We start from the raw sequence: 5,000 nt of genomic DNA, 5'->3' as shown, positions 1-5,000 counted from the left end.
AAAAAGCTTACAGCAACTGGTATTCCCAGGCGGTCTCCCATCCAAGTACTAACCAGGCCCGACCCTGCTTAGCTTCCGAGATCAGACGAGATCGGGCGTGTTCAGGGTGGTATGGCCGTAAGCAATTAGTGTTGGCGCAAAACCAGGTTTTATACAGTAGCACATAAGGAGTGAGAAAGCTGCTGAGGCTCGACGTTACACTATTACAAAAACAATCATTAGTTAGATATAAACGGCAGTAATTGATTCAGTAGGACTCCTTATCCATGTAAACGATCATTGTGACATCTGAATTCATTAATTATCTGAAATACACTGCGTGTGCGTGTGATGTTAAATGTTTGAACCAAGGTTAACGGTTAAAGTGTAAGAGAATGGGTGGTGATTTTTTGACGTCCTCCCATGATCTGAAGTGAGCGTGCGTGTTTGTGTTGGTGAAAGTTTAAGAAATGTACAGCTGTCGGTTCAGCTCTCTGGTGCTCCCTGCTGGCAGTATCACTATACTGTCCTCATGTTTCACAAAAACAGTTTTGAGAGACGTTGTCAGTTTTTGTATGTTGCTTAAATCCTCCAAAGCGGTTGGCAGTAAACATCAGGTCACGGTACTCCACGGAGTCAATGAGCTCGAGTTGAAAAAGAAAAAGTTTACAGCACCTGGTATTCCCAGGCGGTCTCCCATCCAAGTACTAACCAGGCCCGACCCTGCTTAGCTTCCGAGATCAGACGAGATCGGGCGTGTTCAGGGTGGTATGGCCGAAAGCAATTAGTTCAGGCGCAAAACCAGGTTTTATACAGTAGCACATAAGGAGTGAGAAAGCTGCTGAGGCTCGACGTTACACTCTTACAAAAACAATCATTAGTTAGATATAAACGGCAGTAATTGATTCAGTAGGACTCCTTATCCATGTAAACGATCATTGTGACATCTGAATTCATTAATGATCTGAAATACACTGCGTGTGCGTGTGATGTTAAATGTTTGAACCAAGGTTAACGGTTAAAGTGTCAGAGAATGGGTGGTGATTTTTTGACGTCCTCCCATGATCTGAAGTGAGCGTGCGTGTTTGTGTTGGTGAAAGTTTAAGAAATGTACAACTGTCAGTTCAGCTCTCTGGTGCTCCCTGCTGGCAGTATCACTATACTGTCCTCATGTTTCACAAAAATAGTTTTGAGAGACGTTGTCAGTTTTTGTATGTTGCTTAAATCCTCCAAAGCGGTTGGCAGTAAACATCAGGTCACGGTACGCCACGGTAGGCCACGGAGTCAATGAGCTCGAGTTGAAAAAGAAACAGCTTACAGCACATGGTATTCCCAGGCGATCTCCCATCCAAGTACTAACCAGGCCCGACCCTGCTTAGCTTCCGAGATCAGACGAGATCGGGCGTGTTCAGGGTGGTATGGCCGTAACCAATTAGTACAGGCGCAAAACCAGGTTTTATACAGTAGCACATAAGGAGTGAGAAAGCTGCTGAGGCTCGACGTTACACTCTTACAAAAACAATCATTAGTTAGATATAAACGGCAGTAATTGATTCAGTAGGACTCCTTATCCATGTAAACGATCATTGTGACATCTGAATTCATTAATTATCTGAAATACACTGCGTGTGCGTGTGATGTTAAATGTTTGAACCAAGGTTAACGGTTAAAGTGTAAGAGAATGGGTGGTGATTTTTGACGTCCTCCCATGATCTGAAGTGAGCGTGCGTGTTTGTGTTGGTGAAAGTTTAAGAAATGTACAGCTGTCGGTTCAGCTCTCTGGTGCTCCCTGCTGGCAGTATCACTATACTGTCCTCATGTTTCACAAAAACAGTTTTGAGAGACGTTGTCAGTTTTTGTATGTTGCTTAAATCCTCCAAAGCGGTTGGCAGTAAACATCAGGTCACGGTACTCCACGGAGTCAATGAGCTCGAGTTGAAAAAGAAAAAGTTTACAGCACCTGGTATTCCCAGGCGGTCTCCCATCCAAGTACTAACCAGGCCCGACCCTGCTTAGCTTCCGAGATCAGACGAGATCGGGCGTGTTCAGGGTGGTATGGCCATAAGCAATTAGTGCAGGCGCAAAACCAGGTTTTATACAGTAGCACATAAGGAGTGAGAAAGCTGCTGAGGCTCGACGTTACACTCTTACAAAAACAATCATTAGTTAGATATAAACGGCAGTAATTGATTCAGTAGGACTCCTTATCCATGTAAACGATCATTGTGACATCTGAACTCATTAATGATCTGAAATACACTGCGTGTGCGTGTGATGTTAAATGTTTGAACCAAGGTTAACGGTTAAAGTGTCAGAGAATGGGTGGTGATTTTTTGACGTCCTCCCATGATCTGAAGTGAGCGTGCGTGTTTGTGTTGGTGAAAGTTTAAGAAATGTACAACTGTCGGTTCAGCTCTCTGGTGCTCCCTGCTGGCAGTATCACTATACTGTCCTCATGTTTCACAAAAATAGTTTTGAGAGACGTTGTCAGTTTTTGTATGTTGCTTAAATCCTCCAAAGCGGTTGGCAGTAAACATCAGGTCACGGTACGCCACGGTAGGCCACGGAGTCAATGAGCTCGAGTTGAAAAAGAAACAGCTTACAGCACCTGGTATTCCCAGGCGGTCTCCCATCCAAGTACTAACCAGGCCCGACCCTGCTTAGCTTCCGAGATCAGACGAGATCGGGCGTGTTCAGGGTGGTATGGCCGTAACCAAATAGTGCAGGCGCAAAACCAGGTTTTATACAGTAGCACATAAGGAGTGAGAAAGCTGCTGAGGCTCGACGTTACACTCTTACAAAAACAATCATTAGTTAGATATAAACGGCAGTAATTGATTCAGTAGGACTCCTTATCCATGTAAACGATCATTGTGACATCTGAATTCATTAATTATCTGAAATACACTGCCTGTGCGTGTGATGTTAAATGTTTGAACCAAGGTTAACGGTTAAAGTGTAAGAGAATGGGTGGTGATTTTTTGACGTCCTCCCATGATCTGAAGTGAGCGTGCGTGTTTGTGTTGGTGAAAGTTTAAGAAATGTACAGCTGTCGGTTCAGCTCTCTGGTGCTCCCTGCTGGCAGTATCACTATACTGTCCTCATGTTTCACAAAAACAGTTTTGAGAGACGTTGTCAGTTTTTGTATGTTGCTTAAATCCTCCAAAGCGGTTGGCAGTAAACATCAGGTCACGGTACTCCACGGAGTCAATGAGCTCGAGTTGAAAAAGAAAAAGTTTACAGCACCTGGTATTCCCAGGCGGTCTCCCATCCAAGTACTAACCAGGCCCGACCCTGCTTAGCTTCCGAGATCAGACGAGATCGGGCGTGTTCAGGGTGGTATGGCCGAAAGCAATTAGTTCAGGCGCAAAACCAGGTTTTATACAGTAGCACATAAGGAGTGAGAAAGCTGCTGAGGCTCGACGTTACACTCTTACAAAAACAATCATTAGTTAGATATAAACGGCAGTAATTGATTCAGTAGGACTCCTTATCCATGTAAACGATCATTGTGACATCTGAATTCATTAATTATCTGAAATACACTGCGTGTGCGTGTGATGTTAAATGTTTGAACCAAGGTTAACGGTTAAAGTGTCAGAGAATGGGTGGTGATTTTTTGACGTCCTCCCATGATCTGAAGTGAGCGTGCGTGTTTGTGTTGGTGAAAGTTTAAGAAATGTACAACTGTCGGTTCAGCTCTCTGGTGCTCCCTGCTGGCAGTATCACTATACTGTCCTCATGTTTCACAAAAATAGTTTTGAGAGACGTTGTCAGTTTTTGTATGTTGCTTAAATCCTCCAAAGCGGTTGGCAGTAAACATCAGGTCACGGTACGCCACGGTAGGCCACGGAGGCAACGAGCTCGAGTTGAAAAAGAAAACGCTTACAGCACCTGGTATTCCCAGGCGGTCTCCCATCCAAGTACTAACCAGGCCCGACCCTGCTTAGCTTCCGAGATCAGACGAGATCGGGCGTGTTCAGGGTGGTATGGCCGTAAGCAATTAGTGTAGGCGCAAAACCAGGTTTTATACAGTAGCACATAAGGAGTGAGAAAGCTGCTGAGGCTTGACGTTACACTTTTACAAAAACAATCATTAGTTAGATATAAACGGCAGTAATTGATTCAGTAGGACTCCTTATCCATGTAAACGATCATTGTGACATCTGAATTCATTAATTATCTGAAATACACTGCGTGTGCGTGTGATGTTAAATGTTTGAACCAAGGTTAACGGTTAAAGTGTCAGAGAATGGGTGGTGATTTGTTGACGTCCTCCCATGATCTGGGCCCCGTTTCCCGATAACGATGGATCCACGCTCGTACGATCATTCTCACGATGGATCTTGCGATCCATCGTCAATTTCTTTGGAGCGTTTCCCGAAACTCCTCTTAACGTGAACGCGCATTCGCTGCACTCACGACGTCGTAGGATTGTAACTGTCTACTGACACGGTGCTGAAATGGGCTCCGTAGGAGGGGGAGACGCAGGAATGTCGCAGGAAAATTGTGTTAAAAAGGGTTAAAATATATCCCCATCAAGGACAACAGCAGAGTAGCCTACGAAAAAAATAGACTGCAATTATATGAATGCTAAAGACATTAAAACACAATTGATTAGGCTTAAACCGACATATATCAGTCCTAATCCTGAATGCACTGTGCGTTTCACGGCATTTTCCCCCCTTAAATAATTCCTCTTCACACCTGTGAATAACCCGGGAGACGTCCATGATGAGGAATACAACGAAGCCCACCGTCTGGCCCGGTGCATCGTTGAGCGCACGATCGGGAGGTGGAAGTTGCTCTTTAGATGCCTTCACAAGTCAGGCGGAGGGCTCCAGTTTTCTCCGGCCAAGTCATGCGCCGTGATATGTGTGACGGCTATGTTGCACAACATTGCAGCTAAGGCTGGGGTGGCATTGCTTGAACCGGAGGACGTTGAGGACGATGACGATGAGGAAGATCGGTGTGAGGACGGCCTCCCTCATAACTACGCGGCTGGTTTTCATGCGCGTCGA

General features: G+C 45.1%; 7 non-coding genes across 7 annotated transcripts; all 7 read right to left on the bottom strand.

Moving 5' to 3' along the window:
- Positions 1-4: 4 nt before the first annotated feature.
- Positions 5-123, bottom strand: LOC130400921 (5S ribosomal RNA). The gene has a single exon (XR_008903389.1). It is a non-coding gene; the product is annotated as a 5S ribosomal RNA (ribosomal RNA).
- Positions 124-642: 519 nt separating this feature from the next.
- On the bottom strand, positions 643-761 carry LOC130401035 (5S ribosomal RNA). The gene has a single exon (XR_008903497.1). It is a non-coding gene; the product is annotated as a 5S ribosomal RNA (ribosomal RNA).
- Positions 762-1,290: 529 nt separating this feature from the next.
- LOC130395107 (5S ribosomal RNA) lies at positions 1,291-1,409 on the bottom strand. The gene has a single exon (XR_008898202.1). It is a non-coding gene; the product is annotated as a 5S ribosomal RNA (ribosomal RNA).
- A 518-nt stretch (positions 1,410-1,927) lies between these two features.
- Positions 1,928-2,046, bottom strand: LOC130400602 (5S ribosomal RNA). Its single transcript, XR_008903080.1, has one exon. It is a non-coding gene; the product is annotated as a 5S ribosomal RNA (ribosomal RNA).
- A 529-nt stretch (positions 2,047-2,575) lies between these two features.
- LOC130400279 (5S ribosomal RNA) lies at positions 2,576-2,694 on the bottom strand. The gene has a single exon (XR_008902753.1). It is a non-coding gene; the product is annotated as a 5S ribosomal RNA (ribosomal RNA).
- A 519-nt stretch (positions 2,695-3,213) lies between these two features.
- On the bottom strand, positions 3,214-3,332 carry LOC130401033 (5S ribosomal RNA). The gene has a single exon (XR_008903495.1). It is a non-coding gene; the product is annotated as a 5S ribosomal RNA (ribosomal RNA).
- A 529-nt stretch (positions 3,333-3,861) lies between these two features.
- LOC130399722 (5S ribosomal RNA) lies at positions 3,862-3,980 on the bottom strand. The gene has a single exon (XR_008902223.1). It is a non-coding gene; the product is annotated as a 5S ribosomal RNA (ribosomal RNA).
- Positions 3,981-5,000: the final 1,020 nt, after the last annotated feature.

The sequence above is a fragment of the Gadus chalcogrammus genome, chromosome 12 (assembly GCF_026213295.1).
Source record: "Gadus chalcogrammus isolate NIFS_2021 chromosome 12, NIFS_Gcha_1.0, whole genome shotgun sequence".
Taxonomy (NCBI): Eukaryota; Metazoa; Chordata; class Actinopteri; order Gadiformes; family Gadidae; genus Gadus; species Gadus chalcogrammus.
This window is presented reverse-complemented; position numbering and strand designations above follow the sequence as displayed.